Source organism: Misgurnus anguillicaudatus, chromosome 14 (assembly GCF_027580225.2).
Source record: "Misgurnus anguillicaudatus chromosome 14, ASM2758022v2, whole genome shotgun sequence".
Taxonomy (NCBI): domain Eukaryota; kingdom Metazoa; phylum Chordata; class Actinopteri; order Cypriniformes; family Cobitidae; genus Misgurnus; species Misgurnus anguillicaudatus.
In genome coordinates, this window is record NC_073350.2 from 7821841 (window position 1) to 7843063 (window position 21223).

At 44.1% G+C, this 21223-nt stretch overlaps 2 protein-coding genes and 1 long non-coding RNA gene across 5 annotated transcripts in view; 2 read left to right on the forward strand and 1 right to left on the reverse strand.

Annotated features, from left to right (window-relative positions):
• The window catches only part of prr13 (proline rich 13), a 359338-nt gene that overhangs the window by 256306 nt on the left and 81809 nt on the right, over nt 1–21223 (forward strand). The window lies entirely within an intron of this gene.
• Nucleotides 1–21223, forward strand: part of LOC129428031 (mannose-binding protein A-like) — a 66736-nt gene that overhangs the window by 37017 nt on the left and 8496 nt on the right. The window lies entirely within an intron of this gene.
• LOC141369544 (uncharacterized) lies at nt 1460–4663 on the reverse strand. Its single transcript, XR_012373341.1, has 2 exons — nt 4047–4663; nt 1460–1640 (listed from the first exon to the last, which is right to left on the reverse strand). It is a non-coding gene; the product is annotated as an uncharacterized lncRNA (long non-coding RNA).

Genomic DNA, 21223 nt, shown 5'->3' on the forward strand with positions numbered 1-21223 from the left:
CCCACGAATGAGGGCTCAAATCGACCGGTTTATTGAGGAATGGTGTGCTATGACTTTTATAAGAGATCGGGTGCATGATTTCCCAAAGGGGGGCAAAAAACCACCCGAAAAATCCCATTGACTTAACATTGCGCCGAACTTTGACGGGTCATAGCTCCGCTCAAGGATTTTGTAGAAACATGTGGGTTACAACATTTGAAGAGGGTGGTAGACTTTGTAAGAACATACATCACATTGGGGTGTAAGTTGTACCCCTGGGGTGTAGGAGGCGCCAAAAATTTCCCATTGACTTATAATGGGGCAGGAAACATGCCCATATAAGGGAATAAAAAGTTCCAGAAGGGATATCTTCACTTTACAATGTCGTAGAGACAAGGGGGTGGGCTCATTTTACTCAGACATCCAATCAATTTATCAGGATAGTCCCAGAGCTATTAAGCCACGCCCCTAGCAACCACTTTTAAGCACCCTAGCAACATAAAATTCAAACAGTTATAACTCGGCATCAGAACATCGTAGAATCACAGGGGTTGGACCGTTTTACTCGTGACTCGGAGTGTAATCACTTGCCACATCATTGGCCACTCCCAAGCCACGCCCCTAGCAACCAAATGTGAGCACCCTAGCAACATAATAAACAAAGCCTTAAATCTCCGCATCAGAACATCGTAGAGACACGGGGGTTGGACCGTTTTACTTGTGTCTCGGACTGTAATGAGCGGCCACATCATTGGTCACTTCCAAGCCACGCCCCTAGCAACCAAAATGAGCACCCTAGCAACAGAATAAACAAAGCCTTATATCTCCGCATCAGAACATCGTAGAGACACAGGGGTTGGACCGTTTTACTTGTGTCTCGGAGTGTAATCAGTGGCCACATCATTGGTCACTCCCAAGCCACGCCCCTAGCAACCAAATATGAGCACCCTAGCAACATAAAATTCAAACAGTTATATCTCGGCATCAGAACAACGTAGAGACACGGGGGTTGGACCGTTAGACTCGTGACTCGGAGTGTAATCACTAGTGGATGCCAATTTTCTCCCTAGCAACCAAATACATTACCCTAGCAACAGAGTAAACAAAGCCTTATATCTCCGCATCAGAACATCGTAGAGACACGGGGGTTGGACCATTTTACAAGTGACTCATTATGTAATCACCAGTGGATGCCAATTTTTTCCCTAGCAACCAAATACAGTACCCTAGCAACAGAGTAAACAAAGCCTTATATCTCTGCATCAGAACATCGTAGAGACATGGGGGTTGGACCTTTTGACTTGTGACTCGGAGTATAATCACTAGTGGATGCCCAATTTATCCCTAGCAACCAAATACAATACCCTAGCAACAGAGTAAACAAAGCCTTATATCTCCGCATCAGAACATTGTAGAGACACGGGGGTTGGACCATTTTACTCGTGACTCGTAGTGTAATCACCAGTGGATGCCAATTTCCCCCTAGCAAACAAATACAGTACCCTAGCAACAGAGTAAACAAAGCCTTATATCTCCGCATCAGAACATCGTAGAGACACAGGGGTTGGACCGTTTGACTCGTGTCTTAGAGTATAATCATATATTGTTCCCCGAAATTTGCCACGGCAAGCACCACTTCACATTTTCTTCAGGAAATGTACCTATCTAGTTATAATAATAATTATTATTCTTATGTCTGGACACTTTTTCGGCGCGTAACTCGTCCCGCACGGTTTGCCGTAGTCCCATGAAAGAGGGCTCAAATCGACCGGATTATTGAGGAGAGGTGTGCTATGACTTTTATAAGCGATCGGGTGCAGGGTTTCGGAAAGGGGGGCGAAAAACCACCCAAAAAATCCCATTGACTTAACATTGCGCCCAACTTTGACGGGTCATAGCTCCGCTCTAGGATTTTGTAGAAACATGTGGGTTACAACATTTGAAGAGGGTGGTAGGCTCTGTAAGAACATACATCACATTGGGGTGTAAGTTGTACCCCTGGGGTGTAAGAGGCACCCGAAAATTCCCATTGACTTATAATGGGGCAGGAAACATGCCCATATAAGGGAATAAAACAGTTCCAGATGGGATATCTTTGCTTTACAGTGTCGTAGAGATAAGTGGGTGGGCTCATTTTACTCGGGCATCCAATCAGTCTCTCAGGATCATCCCAGAGCTATTAAGCTACGCCCCTAGCAACAATTTTGGGCACCCTAGCAACATCTCCCATAGACTGCCATTATAAAATGCCCAGATGGATATCTCTGCACCACAGTGTCATAGAGACATGGGGGTGGGCTCATTTTACTCAGGCATCCAATCAGTCTCTCAGGATCCTTCCATACGTAGTAAGCCACGCCCCTAGCAACCACTTTTGAGCACCCTAGCAACATAAAATTCAAACAGTTATATCTCGGCATCCGAACATCGTAGAGACACGGGGGTTGGACCGTTTGACTCGTGACTCAGAGTGTAATCATTATGGGATGCCAATTTTTTCCCTAGCAACCAAATACAGTACCCTAGCAACAGAGTAAACAAAGCCTTATATCTCGGCATCCGAACATCGTAGAGACACGGGGGTTGGACTGTTTGACTCGTGACTCGGAGTGTAATCATTATGGGATGCCAATTTTTTCCCTAGCAACCAAATACAGTACCCTAGCAACAGAGTAAACAAAGCCTTATATCTCCGCATCAGAACATAGTAGAGACACGGGGGTTGGACCGTTTGACTCGTGGCTGAGAGTGTAATCATTATGGGGTGCCAATTTTTTCCCTAGCAACCAAATACAGTACCCTAGCAACCGAATAAACAAAGCCTAATATCTCTGCATCAGAACATCGTAGAGACACGGGGGTTGGACCGTTTGACTCGTGACTCAGTGTGTAATCATTATGGGATGCCAATTTTTTCCCTAGCAACCAAATACAGTACCCTAGCAACAGAGTAAACAAAGCCTTATATCTCCGCAACAGAACATAGTAGAGACACGGGGGTTGGACCGTTTGACTTGTGACTCAGAGTGTAATCACTATGGGATGCCAATTTTTTCCCTAGCAACCAAATACAGTACCCTAGCAACCGAATAAACAAAGCCTAATATCTCTGAATCAGAACATCGTAGAGACACGGGGTTTGGACCGTTTGACTCATGACTCAGTGTGTAATCATTATGGGATGCCAATTTTTTCCCTAGCAACCAAATACAGTACCCTAGCAACAGAGTAAACAAAGCCTTATATCTCCGCAACAGAACATAGTAGAGACACGGGGGTTGGACCGTTTGACTTGTGACTCGGCGTGTAATCATTATGGGATGCCAATTTTTTCCCTAGCAACCAAATACAGTTACCTAGCAACGGAATAAACAAAGCCTTATATCTCTGCATCAGAACATCGTAGAGACACGGGGGTTGGACGGTTTGACTCGTGACTCGGCGTGTAATCATTATGGGATGCCATTTTTTCCCCTAGCAACCAAATACAGTACCCTAGCAACGGAATAAACAAAGCCTTATATCTCTGCATCAGAACATCGTAGAGACACGGGGGTTGGACCATTTGACTCGTGACTTAGAGTGTAATCATTATGGGATGCCATCTTTTCCCCTAGCAACCAAATACAGTACCCTAGCAACGGAATAAACAAAGCCTTATATCTCCGCATCAGAACATAGTAGAGACAAGGGGGTTGGACCATTTTACTTGTGACTTGGCATGTAATCACTAGTGGATGCCAATTTTTTCCCTAGCAACCAAATACAGTACCCTAGCAACAGAGTAAACAAAGCCTTATATCTCCGCATCAGAACATCGTAGAGACACGGGGGTTGGACCGTTTGACTCGTGACTCGGAGGGTAATCACTAGTGGATGCCATTTTTCCCTAGCAACCAAATACAGTACCCTAGTAACAGAGTAAACAAAGCCTTATATCTCAGCATCAGAACATCGTAGAGACCCGGGGGTTGGACCGTTTTACTTTTGGCTTGGAGTATAATCATATATGGTCCCCAGAATTTTGCCACGGCAAGCACCACTCACATTTTCTTCAGGAAATGTACCTATCTAGTTATAATTATTATTATATTTTATTCTTACATCTGCACACTTTTTCGGCACCTAACTAGTCCCGCACGGTTTGTCGTAGACCCATGAAAGTGGGCTCAAATCAACGGGCTTATTAAGGACACGACTGCTATGACTTTTATAAGCGATCGGGTGCAGGATTTCCAAAAGGGTGGCGAAAAACCACCCGAAAAATCCCATTGACTTAACATTGAGCCCAACTTTGACGAGTCATAGCTCCGCTTGAGGATTTTGTAGAAACATGTAGGTTACAACATTTGGAGAGGGTGGTAGACTCTGTAAGAACATATATCACATTGGGGTGTAAGTTGTACCCCTGGGGTGTAAGAGGCGCCCAAAAGTGCCCCAATGAAAAGTCAATGGGGGAAAATCCCATAGACTTAACATTGCAAATACTTTGACGGGTCATAGGTCCGAGCGAGGATTTCATAGAAACATGTGGGTTACTAAATTTGAAGAGGGTGCTAGACTCTGTCAGGACGTCCCCCACAATGGGGTGTAAGGTTACCCTAGCAACCATTTTGGGCACCCTAGCAACCTATCCCATAGACTGCCATTATAAAATGCCTAGATGGATATCTTTGCACCACAGTGTCACAGAGACATGGGGGTGGGCTCATTTTACTCAGGCATCCGATCACTCTCTCAGGATCCTTAAATACTTACTAAGCCACGCCCCTAGCAACCACTTTTGAGCACCCTAGCAACATAAAATTCAAACAGTTATATCTCGGCATCAGAAAATCGTAGAGACACGGGGGTTGGACCGTTTTACTTGTGACTAGGGGTGTAACAATTGGGCACATAAATGGCCACTCCCAAGCCACGCCCCTAGCAACCAAATTTGAGAACCCTAGCAACCGAATAAACAAAGCCTTATATCTCCGCATCAGAACATCGTAGAGACACGGGGGTTGGACCGTTTGACTCGTGACTTGGAGGGTAATCACTAGTGGATGCCATTTTTTTCCCTAGCAACCAAATACAGTACCCTAGCAACAGAGTAAACAAAGCCTTATATCTCCGCATCAGAACATCGTAGAGACACGGGGGTTGGACCGTTTGACTCGTGACTTGGAGGGTAATCACTAGTGGATGCCATTTTTTTCCCTAGCAACCAAATACAGTACCCTAGCAACAGAGTAAACAAAGCCTTATATCTCCGCATCAGAACATCGTAGAGACACGGGGGTTGGACCGTTTGACTCGTGACTCGGGGGGTAATCACTAGTGGATGCCATTTTTTCCCTAGCAACCAAATACAGTACCCTAGCAACAGAGTAAACAAAGCCTTATATCTCCGCATCAGAACATCGTAGATACACAGGGGTTGGACCGTTTGACTTGTGACTCATAGGGTAATCACTAGTGGATGCCATTTATTTCCCTAGCAACCAAATACAGTACCCTAGCAACAGAGTAAACAAAGCCTTATATCTCCGCATCAGAACATCGTAGAGACACGGGGGTTGGACCGTTTGACTTGTGACTCGGCGGGTAATCACTAGTGGATGCCAATTTTTTCCCTAGCAACCAAATACAGTACCCTAGCAACAGAGTAAACAAAGCCTTATATCTCCGCATCAGAACATTGTAGAGACACGGGGGTTGGACCGTTTGACTTGTGACTCGGCGGGTAATCACTAGTGGATGCCAATTTTTTCCCTAGCAACCAAATACAGTACCCTAGCAACAGAGTAAACAAAGCCTTATATCTCCGCATCAGAACATTGTACAGACACGGGGGTTGGACCGTTTGACTCGTGACTCGGAGGGTAATCACTAGTGGATGCCAATTTTTTTCCCTAGCAACCAAATACAGCACCCTAGCAACCGGATAAACATAGCCTTATATCTCCGCATCAGAACATCGTAGAGACACGGGAGTTGGATCGTTTTACTTTTGGCTTGGAGTATAATCATATATGTTCCCCAGAATTTTGCCACGGCAAGCACCACTCACATTTTCTTCAGGAAATGTACCTATCTAGTTATTATTATTATTTTTCTTCTGATCCCCAAAATTTCTGACTGTAACTCCTCCTAGAGCTTTCAAGCTACACCCACAAAACTTGCCAAAAGTCTTCAGACTGGTCTGACTTAGCGTGCTATGACTTTTCTAACTGATGGGACCTACCGAATTCCTAAACGGGGCGCTCAAACACCCCAAAATTTCCATTGACTTAACATTACGACCAAATTTGACGGGTCATAGCTGAGAGCGAGAAATGTGTAGAAACTTGTGGGTTACCACATTTGAAGAGGCTGGCAGGCACTGTGAGAACATACCTCACATTGGGGTGTAAGTTTCACCCCTGGGGCGTAAGAGCCACCCAAAATTCCCCATTGACTTATAACGGGGCAGGAAACATGCCCATATAAGGGAATAAAAGCGTCCCAGATGGAATATCTTCATTTTAGAGTGTCGTAGAGACATGGGGGTGGGCTCATTTTACTCAGGCATCCAATCAGTCTCTCAAGATCGTCCCATAGCTATTAAGCCACGCCTCTAGCAACCATTTTTGGGCACCCTAGCAACATATCCCATAGACTGCCATTATAAAATGCCCAGATGGATATCTTTGCAGCACAGTGTCACAGAGACATGGGGGTGGGCTCATTTTACTCAGGCATCCAATCAGTCTCTGAGGATTCTTATCGAGGTATTAAGCCACGCCCCTAGCAACAAAATATGAGCACCCTAGCAACATAATAAACAAAGCCTTATATCTCTGGATCCGAACATCATAGAGACATGGGGGTTGGGTCGTTTGGTCATGTTAGCCTCATGCTAGCTTCATGCTAAGTCATACTAGCTTCATGCTAGTTTCATGCTAGCTTTATGCTAATTTCATAATAAATCATGCTAGCTTCATGCTTATTCATGTTAGCATCATGCTAGCTTCATGCTAATTCATGTTAGCATCATGCTTATTCATGTTAATTCATGTTAGCATCATGCTAGCTTCATGCTAATTCATGTTAGCATCATGCTAGCGTCATGCTAATTCATGTTAGCATCATGCTAGCTTCATGCTAATTCATATTACCATCATGCTAGCTTCATGCTAATTCATGTTAACATCATGTTAGCTTCATGCTAATTCATGTTAGCATCATGCTAGCTTCATGCTAATTCATGTTAGCATCATGCTAATTCATGTTAGCATCATGTTAGCTTCATGCTAATTCATGTTAGCATCATGTTAGCTTCATGCTAATTCATGTTAGCATCATGCTAGCTTCATGCTAATTCATGTTAACATCATGCTAGCTTCATGCTAATTCATGTTAGCATCATGCTAGCTTCATGTTAATTCATGTTAACATCATGCTAGATTCATGCTAATTCATGTTAGCATCATGCTAGCTTCATATTAATTCATGTTAGCATCATGCTAGCTTCATGCTTTCATGTTAGCATCATGCTAGCTTCATGTTAATTCATGTTAGCATCATGCTAGCTTCATGCTAATTCATGTTAACATCATGCTAATTCATGTTAGCATCATGCTAACTTCATGCTAATTCATGTTAGCATCATGCTAGCTTCATGCTAATTCATGTTAACATCATGCTAGCTTCATGCTTATTCATGTTAGCCTCATGTTAGCTTCATGCTAATTCATGTTAGCATCATGCTAGCTTCATGCTAATTCATGTTAACATCATGCTAGTTTCATGCTAATTCATGTTAGCTTCATATTAGCTTCATGCTAATTCTTGTTAGCATCATGTTAGCTTCATGCTAATTCATGTTAGCATCATGCTAACTAATGACAATTCATGTTAGCATCATGTTAGCTTCATGCTAATTCATGTTAACATGCTAACTTTTTGTAAAATCATGTTTACGGAAATTTAGACTACTAAACTAAACTTGTTTTAAGTTTCTCTCAAACTGTTTTAAACGTTTAGGCCAGGCTTTGTCAAGCCAACATAAAGTTTGTCTTCAAACTTTTCTATCTAGTTAGTGGTGCTTGCATTTATGCAAAGCATCACTATTATTATTGCTCAAAGATATTATTATTATTCTTCTTTTTCTGGACACTTTTTCGGCGCGTAACTCGTCTCGCACGGTTTGCCGTAGTGCCATGAAAGAGGGCTCAAATCGACCGGATTCTTGAGGAGAGGTGTGCTATGACTTTTATAAGCGATTGGGTGCAGGATTTCCGAAAGGGGCGCGAAAAACCTCCCGAAAACGTCCCATTGACTTTACATTGCGTCAAACTTTAACGGGTCATAGCTCCACTCGAGGATTTAGTAGAAACATGTGAGTTACAGCATTTGAAGAGGGTGGTAGGCTCTGTAAGAACATACATCACATTGGGGTGTAAGTTGTACCCCTGGGGTGTAAGAGGTGCCCAAAAGTGCCCTAATGGAAAGTCAATGGGGCGAAAATCCCATAGACTAACATTGCGAAAAAAATTTGACGGGTCACAGGTCCAAGTGAGGATTTCATAGAAACATGTGGGTTACTAAAATTGAAGAGGGTGCTAGACTCTGTCAGGACGTCCCCCACAATGGGGTGTAAGGTTACCCTAGCAACCGTTTTGGGCACCCTAGCAACATCTCCCATAGACTGCCATTATAAAATGCCCAGATGGATATCTTTGCACCACAGTGTCATAGAGACATGGGGGTGGGCTCATTTTACTCAGGCATCCAATCAGTTTCTCAGGATCCTTAAAGACTTATTAAGCCACGCCCCTAGCAACCACTTTTGAGCACCCTAGCAACATAAAATTCAAACAGTTATATCTCGGCATCAGAACATTGTAGAGACACGGGGGTTGGACCGTTTTACTTGTGACTAGGGGTGTAACAATTGGGCACATAATTGGCCACTCTCAAGCCACGCCCCTAGCAACCAAATTTGAGCACCCTAGCAACCGAATAAACAAAGCCATATATCTCCGCATCAGAACATCGTAGAGACACGGGGGTTGGACCGTTTTACTTGTGACTAGGGGTGTAACAATTGGGCACATCATTGGCCACTCCCAAGCCACGCCCATAGCAACCAAATTTGAGCACCCTAGCAACCGAATAAACAAAGCCTTATATCTCCGCATCAGAACATCGTAGAGTCACGAGGGTTGGACCGTTTTACTTGTGACTAGGGGTGTAACAATTGGGCACATCATTGGCCACTCCCAAGCCACGCCCCTAGCAACCAAATTTGAGCACCCTAGCAACCAAATAAACAAAGCCTTATATCTCCGCATCAGAACATCGTAGAGACACGGGGGTTGGACCGTTTGACTAGTGACTCAGAGTGTAATCATTATGGGATGCCATTTTTTCCCCTAGCAACCAAAAACAGTACCCTAGCAACAGGGTAAACAAAGCCTTATATCTCCGCATCAGAACATCGTAGAAACACGGGGGTTGGACCGTTTGACTTGTGACTCGGAGGGTAATCACTAGTGGATGCCATTTTTTCCCCTAGCAACCAAATACAGTACCCTAGCAACAGGGTAAACAAAGCCTTATATCTCCGCATCAGAACATCGTAGAAACACGGGGGTTGGACCGTTTGACTCGTGACTTGGAGGGTAATCACTAGTGGATGCCATTTTTTCCCTAGCAACCAAATACAGTACCCTAGCAACAGAGTAAACAAAGCCTTATATCTCCGCATCAGAACATCGTAGAGACACGGGGGTTGGACCGTTTGACTCATGACTCGGAGGGTAATCACTAGTGGTTGCCATTTTTTTCCCTAGCAACCAAATACAGTACCCTAGCAACAGAGTAAACAAAGCCTTATATCTCCGCATCAGAACATCGTAGAGACACAGGGGTTGGACCGTTTGACTCGTGACTCGGAGGGTAATCACTAGTGGATGGCAATTTTTTCCCTAGCAACCAAATACAGTACCCTAGCAACAGAGTAAACAAAGCCTTATATCTCTGCATCAGAACATCGTAGAGACACGGGGGCTGGACCGTTTGACTTGTGACTTGGAGTGTAATCACCAGTGGATGCCAATTTTCCCCCTAGCAACCAAATACAGTACCCTAGCAACAGAGTAAACAAAGCCTTATATCTCCGCATCAGAACATCGTAGAGACACGGGGGTTGGACCATTTTACTCGTTACTCCTAGTGTAATCACCAGTGGATGCCAATTTTTTCCCTAGCAACCTAATACAGTACCCTAGCAACAGAGTAAACAAAGCCTTATATCTCCGCATCAGAACATTGTAGAGACACGGGGGTTGGACCGTTTGACTCATGACTTAGAGTATAATCATATATTGTTCCCCGAAATTTGCCACGGCAAGCACCACTTCACATTTTCTTCAGGAAATGTACCTATCTAGTTAGTGGTGCTTGCATTTATGCAAGGCATCACTATTACTATTGCTCATACTTATTATTTATATCTTTATTTATTCTTATATCTGGACACTTTTTCGGCACGTAACTCGTCCCACGCGGTTTGTCGTAGACCAATGAAACAGGGCTCAAAATGACCGGCTTATTGAGGACACGTCTGCTATGACTTTTATAAGGGATCGGGTGCAGGATTTCCGAAAGGGGGGCGAAAAACCACCCGAAAAATCCCATTGACTTAACATTGGGGCCAACTTTGACAACTCATAGCTCTGCTCGAGGATTTTGTAGAAACATGTGGGTTTTAACATTTGAAGAGGGTGGTAGGCTCTGTAAGAACATACATGACATTGGGGTGTAAGTTGTACCCCTGGGGTGTAAGAGGCCCCCGAAATTTCCCATTGACTTATAATGGGGCAGGGAACACGCCCATATAAGGGAATAAAACCGTTCCAGATGGGATATCTTTGCTTTACAGTGTCATAGAGATAAGTGGGTGGGCTCATTTTACTCAGACATCCAATCAATTTATCAGAATAGTCCCAGAGCTATTAAGCCACGCCCCTAGCAACCACTTTTAAGCACCCTAGCAACATAAAATTCAAACAGTTATACCTCGGCATCAGAACATCGTAGAGACATGGGGGTTGGACCGTTTTACTTGTGACTCGGAGTGTAACAACTGGTCACATCATTGGCCACTCCCAAGCCCCGCCCCTAGCAACCAAATAAAAGCACCCTAGCAACCGAATAAACAAAGCCTTATATCTCCGCATCAGAACATCGTAGAGACACGGGGGTTGGACCGTTTGACTCGTAACTCAGAGTATAATCACTAAGGGTTGTCAATATTTCCCTAGCAACCAAATACAGTACCCTAGCAACCGACTAAACAAAGCATTATATCTCCGCATCAGAACATCGTAGAGACACGGGGGTTGGACCGTTTGACTCGTGACTCAGAGTGGAATCACTACGGGATGCCAAATTTTTCCCTAGCAACCAAATACAGTACCCTAGCAACGGAATAAACAAAGCATTATATCTCCGCATCGGAACATCGTAGAGACACGGGGGTTGGACCGTTTGACTCGTGACTCAGTGTAATCACTATGGGATGTCATTTTTTTCCCTAGCAACCAAATACAGTACCCTAGCAACAGAGTTAACAAAGCCTTATATCTCCGCATCAGAACATCGTAGAGACACGTGGGTTGGACCGTTTTACTCGTGACTCGGCATGTAATCACTAGTGGATGCCAATTTTTTCCCTAGCAACCAAATACAGTACCCTAGCAACAGTGTAAACAAAGCCTTATATCTCCACATCAGAACATCGTAGAGACACGGGGGTTGGACCGTTTTACTCGTGACTCGGCGTGTAATCACTAGTGGATGCCAATTTTTTCCCTAGCAACCAAATACAGTACCCTAGCAACAGTGTAAACAAAGCCTTATATCTCCGCATCAGAACATCGTAGAGACACAGGGGTTGGACCGTTTTACTCGTGACTCGGCATGTAGTCACTAGTGGATGCCAATATTTTCCCTAGCAACCAAATACAGTACCCTAGCAACAGAGTAAACAAACCCTTATATCTCCGCATCAGAACATCGTAGAGACACGGGGGTTGGACCGTTTTTCTTATGACTCGGAGAGTAATCACTAGTGGATGCCATTTTTTCCCCTAGCAACCAAATACAGTACCCTAGCAACAGAGTAAACAAAGCCTTATAACTCCGCATCAGAACATCGTAGAGACACGGGGGTTGGATTGTTTTACTTGTGGTATGGAGTATAAACATATACTGTCCCCCGAAATTTGCCACGGCAAGCACCACTTCACATTTTCTTCAGGAAATGTACCTATCTAGTTAGTGGTGCTTGCATTTATGCAAAGCATCACTATTACTATTGCTCATACTTATTATTTATATCTTTATTTATTCTTATATCTGGACACTTTTTCGGCGCGTAACTCGTCCCACACGGTTTGTCGTAGACCAATGAAACAGGGCTCAAAATGACCGGCTTATTGAGGACACGTCTGCTATGACTTTTATAAGGGATCGGGTGCAGGATTTTCAAAAGGGGGGCGAAAAACCACCCGAAAAATCCCATTGACTTAACATTGCGCCCAACTTTGACGAGTCATATCTCCGCTTGAGGATGTTGTAGAAACATGTGGGTTACATTATTTGAAGAGGGTGGTAGGCTCTGTAAGAACATACATGACATTGGGGTGTAAGTTGTACCCCTGGGGTGTAAGAGGCACCCGAAAATTCCCATTGACTTATAATGGGGCAGGAAACATGCCCATATAAGGGAATAAAACAGTTCCAGATGGGATATCTTTGCTTTACAATGTCGTAGAGATAAGTGGGTGGGCTCATTTCACTCGGGCATCCAATCAGTCCCTCAGGATCATCCCAGAGCTATTAAGCCACGCCCCTAGCAACAATTTTGGGCACCCTAGCAACATCTCCCATAGACTGCCATTATAAAATGCCCAGATGGATATCTTTGCACCACAGTGTCATAGAGACATGGGGGTGGGCTCATTTTACTCAAGCATCCAATCAGTCTCTCAGGATCCTTACATAGGTATTAGGCCACGCCCCTAGCAACCACTTTTGAGCACCCTAGCAACATAAAATTCAAACAGTTATATCTCGGCATCCGAACATCGTAGAGACACGGGGGTTGGACCGTTTGACTCGTGACTCGGAATGTAATCACTATGGGATGCCAATTTTTTCCCTAGCAACCAAATACAGTGCCCTAGCAACAGAGTAAACAAAGCCTCATATCTCAGCATCAGAACATCGTAGAGATACGGGGGTTGGACCGTTTGACTCGTGACTCAGAATGTAATCACTATGGGATGCCAATTTTTTCCCTAGCAACCAAATACAGTACCCTAGCAACAGAGTAAACAAAGCCTCATATCTCAGCATCAGAACATCGTAGAGACACGGGGGTTGGACCGTTTGACTCGTGACTCAGTGTGTAATCACTATGGGATGCCAATTTTTTCCCTAGCAACCAAATACAGTACCCTAGCAACAGAGTAAACAAAGCCTCATATCTCAGCATCAGAACATCGTAGAGACACGGGGCTTGGACCGTTTGACTCGTGACTCAGAATGTAATCACTATGGGATGCCATTTTTTTCCCTAGCAACCAAATACAGTACCCTAGCAACAGAGTAAACAAAGCCTCATATCTCAGCATCAGAACATCGTAGAGACACGGGGGTTGGACCGTTTGACTCGTGACTCAGTGTGTAATCACTATGGGATGCCAATTTTTTCCCTAGCAACCAAATACAGTACCCTAGCAACAGAGTAAACAAAGCCTTATATCTCAGCATCAGAACATCGTAGAAACACGGGGGTTGGACCGTTTGACTCGTGATCTGTGTAATCACTATGAGATGCCAATTTTTCCATAGCAACCAAATACAGTACCCTAGCAACAGAGTAAACAAAGCCTTATATCTCCGCATCAGAACATCGTAGAGACACGGGGGTTGGACCGTTTGATTCGTGACTCAAAATGTAATCACTATGGGATGCCAATTTTGTCCCTAGCAACCAAATACAGTACCCTAGCAACAGAGTAAACAAAGCCTCATATCTCAGCATCAGAACATCGTAGAGACACGGGGGTTGGACCGTTTGACTTGTGACTTGGAGTGTAATCACCAGTGGATGCCAATTTTCCCCCTAGCAACCAAATACAATACCCTAGCAACAGAGTAAACAAAGCCTTATATCTCCGCATCAGAACATCGTAGAGACACGGGGGTTGGACCGTTTGACTTGTGACTCGGCGGGTAATCACTATGGGATGCCAATTTTTTCCCTAGCAACTAAATGCAGTACCCTAGCAACAGAGTAAACAAAGCCTTATATCTCCGCATCAGAACATTGTAGAGACACGGGGGTTGGACCGTTTGACTCGTGACTCGGCGTGTAATCACTAGGGGATGCCAATTTTTTCCCTAGCAACCAAATACAGTACCCTAGCAACAGAGTAAACAAAGCCTTATATCTCCGCATCAGAACATCGTAGAGACACGGGGGTTGGACAGTTTGAGTCGTGACTCGGAGGGTAATCACTAGTGGATGGCAATTTTTTCCCTAGCAACCAAATACAGTACCCTAGCAACAGAGTAAACAAAGCCTTATATCTCCGCACCAGAACATCGTAGAGACACGGGAGTTGGATGGTTTTACTTTTGGCTTGGAGTATAATCATATATGGTCCCCGGAATTTTGCCACGGCAAGCACCACTTCACATTTTCTTCAGGAAATGTACCTATCTAGTTAGTGGTGCTTGCATTTATGCAAAGCATCACTATTACTATTCCTCAGGGATATTTTTCTTCTTCTTCTTCTTCTTCTTACATCCGGACACTTTTTTCGGCGCGTAACTCGTCCCGCACGCTTTGTCGTAGACCCATGAAAGAGGGCTCAAATCGACCGGATTATTGAGGAGAGGTGTGCTATGACTTTTATAAGCGATCGGGTGCAGGATTTCCGAAAGGGGGGCGAAAAACCACCCGAAAAATCCCATTGACTTAACATTGCGCCCAACTTTGGCGAGTCATAGCTCCCCTCGAGGATTTTGTAGAAAAATGTGGGTTACAACATTTGAAGAGGGTGGTAGGCTCTGTAAGAACATCCATCACATTGGGGTGTAAGTTGTACCCCTGGGGTGTAAGAGGCGCCCAAAAGTGCCCCAATGAAAAGTCAATGGGGGGAAATCCCATAGACTTAACATTGCAAAAATTTTGACGGGTCATAGGTACGAGTGAGGATTTCATAGAAACATGTGGGTTACCACATTTGAAGAGGGTGGTAGGCTATGTAAGAACATACATGACATTGGGGTGTAAGTTGTACCCCTGGGGTGTAAGAGGCACCCGAAAATTCCCATTGACTTGTAATGGGGCAGGAAACATGCCCATATAAGGGATTAAAACAGTTCCAGATGGGATATCTTTGCTTTACAGTGTCGTAGAGATAAGTGGGTGGGCTCATTTCAATCGGGCATCCAATCAGTCTCTCAGGATCATCCCAGAGCTATTAAGCCACGCCCCTAGCAACAATTTTGGGCACCCTAGCAACATCTCCCATAGACTGCCATTATAAAATGCCCAGATGGATATCTTTGCACCACAGTGTCATAGAGACATGGGGGTGGGCTCATTTTACTCAGGCATCCAATCAGTCTCTCAGGATCCTTACATAGGTATTAAGCCACGCCCCTAGCAACCACTTTTGAGCACCCTAGCAACATAAAATTCAAACAGTTATATCTCCGCATCAGAACATCGTAGAGACACGGGGGTTGGACCGTTTGACTCTTGACTCAGAGTGTAATCATTATGGGATGCCAATTTTTTCCCTAGCAACCAAATACAGTACCCTAGCAACAGAGTAAACAAAGCCTTATATCTCCGCCTCAGAACATCGTAGAGACACGGGGGTTGGACTGTTTGACTCGTGACTCGGAGTGTAATCATTATGGGATGCCATTTTTTTCCCTAGCAACCAAATACAGTACCCTAGCAACAGAGTAAACAAACCCTTATATCTCCGCATCAGAACATTGTAGAGACACGGGGGTTGGACCGTTTGACTTGTGACTCGGCGGGTAATCACTAGTGGATGCCATTTTTTTCCCTAGCAACCAAATACAGTACCCTAGCAACAGAGTAAACAAAGCCTTACATCTCCGCATCAGAACATCGTAGAGACACGGGGGTTGGACCGTTTGACTCGTGACTCAGAGTGTAATCATTATGGGATGCCAATTTTTTCCCTAGCAACCGAATACAGTACCCTAGCAACAGAGTAAACAAAGCCTTATATCTCCGCATCAGAACGTCGTAGAGACACGGGGGTTAGACCATATGACTAATGACTCAGACTGTAATCATTATGGGATGCCAATTTTTTCCCTAGCAACCAAATACAGTACCCTAGCAACAAAGTAAACAAAGCCTTATATCTCCCCATCAGAACGTCGTAGAGACACGGGGGTTGGACCGTATGACTAATGACTCAGAGTGTAATCATTATGGGATGCCAATTTTTTCCCTAGCAACCAAATACAGTACCCTAGCAACAGAGTAAACAAAGCCTTATATCTCCGCATCAGAACATCGTAGAGACACGGGGGTTGGACCGTTTGACTCGTGACTCGGAGTGTAATCATTATGGGATGCCAATTTTTTCCCTAGCAACCAAATACAGTACCCTAGCAACAGAGTAAACAAAGCCTTATATCTCCGCATCAGAACGTCGTAGAGACACGGGGGTTGGACCGTATGACTAATGACTCAGAGTGTAATCATTATGGGATGCCAATTTTTTCCCTAGCAACCAAATACTGTACCCTAGCAACTAAATAAACAAAGCCTTATATCTCCGTATCAGAACATCGTAGAGACATGGGGGTTTGATCATTTGACTTGTGACTCGGAGTGTAATCACTAGTGGATGGCAATTTTCTCCCTAGCAACCAAATACAATACCCTAGCAACTGAATAAACAAAGCCTTATATCTCCGCATCAGAACATCGTAGAGACATGGGGGTTGGATCGTTTTACTCATAACTGGAAGTATAATCATATACTGTCCCCAGAAATTTGCCACGGCAAGCACCACTTCACATTTTCTTCAGGAAATGTACCTATCTAGTTAGTGGTGCTTGCATTTATGCAAGGCATCACTATTACTATCTTGCATACTTATTATTATAATTATTATTCTTATGTCTGCACGTTTTTTCGGCACCTAACTCGTCCCGCACGGTTTGTCGTAGACCCATGAAAGAGGGCTCAAATCGACCGGCTTATTGAGGAGAGGTGTGCTATGACTTTTATAAGCGATTGGGTGCAGGATTTCCGAAAGGGGGACGAAAAACCACCCGAAAAATCCCATTGACTTAACATTGCGCCCAACTTTGACGAGTCATAGCTCCGCTCGAGGATTTTATAGAAACATGTGGGTTACAACATTTGAAGAGGGTGGTAGACTCTGTAAGAACATGGATCACAATGGGGTGTAAGTTGTACCCCTGGGGTGTAAGAGGCACCCGAATTTTCCCATTGACTTATAATGGGGCAGGAAACATGCCCATATAAGGGAATAAAAAAGTTCCAGATGGGATATCTTTGCTTTACAGTGTCATAGAGATAAGTGGGTGGGCTCATTTCACTCGGGCATCCAATCAGTCCCTCAGGATCATCCCAGAGCTATTAAGCCACGCCCCTAGCAACAATTTTGGGCACCCTAGCAACATCTCCCATAGACTGCCATTATAAAATGCCCAGATGGATATCTTTGCACCACAGTGTCATAGAGACATGGGGGTGGGCTCATTTTACTCAGGCATCCAATCAGTCTCTCAGGATCCTTACATAGGTATTAAGCCACGCCCCTAGCAACCACTTTTGAGCACCCTAGCAACATAAAATTCAAACAGTTATATCTCGGCATCCGAACATCGTAGAGACGCGGGGGTTGGACCGTTTGACTCGTGACTCGGAGTGTAATCATTATGGGATGCCAATTTTTTCCCTAGCAACCAAATACAGTACCCTAGCAACAGAGTAAACAAAGCCTTATCTCTCCGCATCAGAACATCATAGAGACACGGGGGTTGGACCGTTTGACTCGTGACTCAGAGTGTAATCATTATGGGATGCCAGTTTTTCCCTAGCAACCAAATACAGTACCCTAGCAACAGAGTAAACAAAGCCTTATATCTCCGCATCAGAACATCGTAGAGACACGGGGGTTGGACCGTTTGACTTGTGACTCAGAGTGTAATCATTATGGGATGCCAATTTTTTCCCTAGCAACCAAATACAGTACCCTAGCAACAGAGTAAACAATGCCTTATATCTCCGCATCAGAACATCGTAGAGACACGGGGTTGGACCGTTTGACTCGTGACTCAGAGTGTAATCATTATGGGATGCCAATTTTTTCCCTAGCAACCAAATACAGTACCCTAGCAACAGAGTAAACAAAGCCTTATATCTCGGCATCCGAACATCGTAGAGACACGGGGGTTGGACCGTTTGACTCGTGACTCAGAGTGTAATCATTATGGGATGCCAATTATTTCCCTAGCAACCAAATACAGTACCCTAGCAACAGAGTAAACAAAGCTTTATATCTCCGCATCAGAACATCGTAGAGACACGGGGGTGGGACCGTTTGACTTGTGACTCGGCGGGTAATCACTATGGGATGCCAATATTTTCCCTAGCAACCAAATACAGTACCCTAGCAACAGAGTAAACAAAGCCTTATATCTCAGCATCAGAACATCGTAGAGACACGGGGGTTGGACCGTTTGACTCGTGACTCGGAGGGTAATCACAAGTGGATGCCAATTTTTTTCCTAGCAACCAAATACAGTACCCTAGCAACAGAGTAAACAAAGCCTTATATCTCCGCATCAGAACATTGTACAGACATGGGGGTTGGACCGTTTGACTGGTGATTTGGGATGTAATCACTAGTGGATGCCAAATTTTTCCCTAGCAACCAAATACAGTACCCTAGCAACCGGATAAACACAGCCTACATCGTAGAGACACGGGAGTTGGATCTTTTTACTATTGGCTTGGAGTATAATCATATACTGTCCCCAGAATTTTGCCACGGCAAGCACCACTCACATTTTCTTCAGGAAATGTACCTATCTAGTTATTATTCTTCTTTTTCTGGACACTTTTTCGGCGCGTAACTCGTCCCGCACGGTTTGCCATAGTGCCATGAAAGAGGGCTCAAATCGACCGGATTATTGAGGAGAGGTGTGCTATGACTTTTATAAGCGATCGGGTGCAGGATTTCTGAAAGGGGCGCGAAAAACCTCCCGAAAACGTCCCATTGACTTTACATTGCGTCGAACTTTGGCAGGTCATAGCTCCACTCGAGGATTTTGTAGAAACATGTGGGTTACAGCATTTGAAGAGGGTGGTAGGCTCTGTAAGAACATACATCACGTTAGGGTGTAAGTTGTACCCCTGGGGTGTAAGAGGTCCCCAAAAGTGCCCTAATGGAAAGTCAATGGGGCGAAAATCCCATAGACTAACATTGCGAAAAAAATTTGACGGGTCATAGGTCCGAGTGAGGATGTCATAGAAACATGTGGGTTACTAAAATTGAAGAGGGTGCTAGACTCTGTCAGGACGTCCCCCACAATGGGGTGTAAGGTTACCCTAGCAACCGTTTTGGGCACCCTAGCAACATCTCCCATAGACTGCCATTATAAAATGCCCAGGTGGATATCTTTGCAGCACAGTGTCATAGAGACATGGGGGTGGGCTCATTTTACTCAGGCATCCAATCAGTCTCTCAGCATCCGTAAAGAGTTAGTATGCCACGCCCCTAGCAACCACTTTTGAGCACCCTAGCAACATAAAACTCAAACAGTTATATCTCGGCATCAGAACATCGTAGAGACACGGGGGTTGGACCGTTTTACTTGTGACTCGGAGTGTAATAACTGGCCACATCATTGGCCACTCCGAAGCCACGCCCCTAGCAACCAAATATGAGCACCCTAGCAACCGAATAAACAAAGCCTTATATCTCCGCATCAGAACATCGTAGAGAAACGGGGGTTGGACCATTTTACTTGTGACTCAGAGTGTAATAACTGGCCACATTGTTGGCCACTCCCAAGCCACGCCCCTAACAACCAAATATGAGCACCCTAGCAACATAATAAACAAAGCCTTATATCTCTGGATCCGAACATCATAGAGACATGGGGGTTGGGTCTTTGGGTCATGTTAGCTTCATGCTAGCTTAATGCTATGTCATACTAGCTTCATGCTAGTTTCATGCTAGCTTAATGCTAATTTCATAATAAATCTTGCTAACTTCACGTTAAATCATGCTAGCTTCATGCTAACTTCATGTTAACTTCTTGCTAATCATGCTAACATCATGCTAGCTTCATGCTAATCATGCTAACATCATGCTATCTTTATGCTAATTATTCTAACATCATGCTAACTTCATGCTAATCATGCTAACATCATGCTAATCATGCTAACATCAGGCTAACTTCATGCTAATCATGCTAACATCATGCTAACATCATGCTAGCTTCATGCTATCATCATGCTAATCATGCTAACATCATGCTAATCATGCTAACATCATGTTAGCTTCATGCTAATCATGTTAGCTTCATGCTAACATCATGCTAGCTTCATGCTAATCATGCTAGCTTCATGCTAATCATGCTAGCTTCATGCTAACTTCATGTTAATCATGTTAGCTTCATGCTAATCATGCTAACATCAAGCTAACATCATGCTAGCTTGATGCTAATCATGCTAGCGTCATGCTAATCATGCTAGCCTCATGCTAATCATGTTAGCTTCATGCTAGCTTCATGCTAATCATGCTAGCTTCATGTTAGCTTCATGCTAGCTTCATGCTAGCTTCATGCTAATCATGCTAACATCATGTTAATCATGCTAACATCATGCTAACATCATGCTAGCTTCATGCTAATCATGCTAGCTTCATGCTGATCATGTTAGCTTCATGCTAGCTTCATGCTAATCATGCTAGCTTCATGCTAATTATGCTAGCTGCATGCTAGCTTCATGCTAACATCATGCTAATCATGCTAACATCATGCTAATCATGCTAGCTTCATGCTAATCATGCTAGCTTCATGCTAATCATGTTAGCTTCATGCTAGCTTCATGCTAATCATGCTAGCTTAATGCTAGCTTCATGCTAACTTCATGCTAAT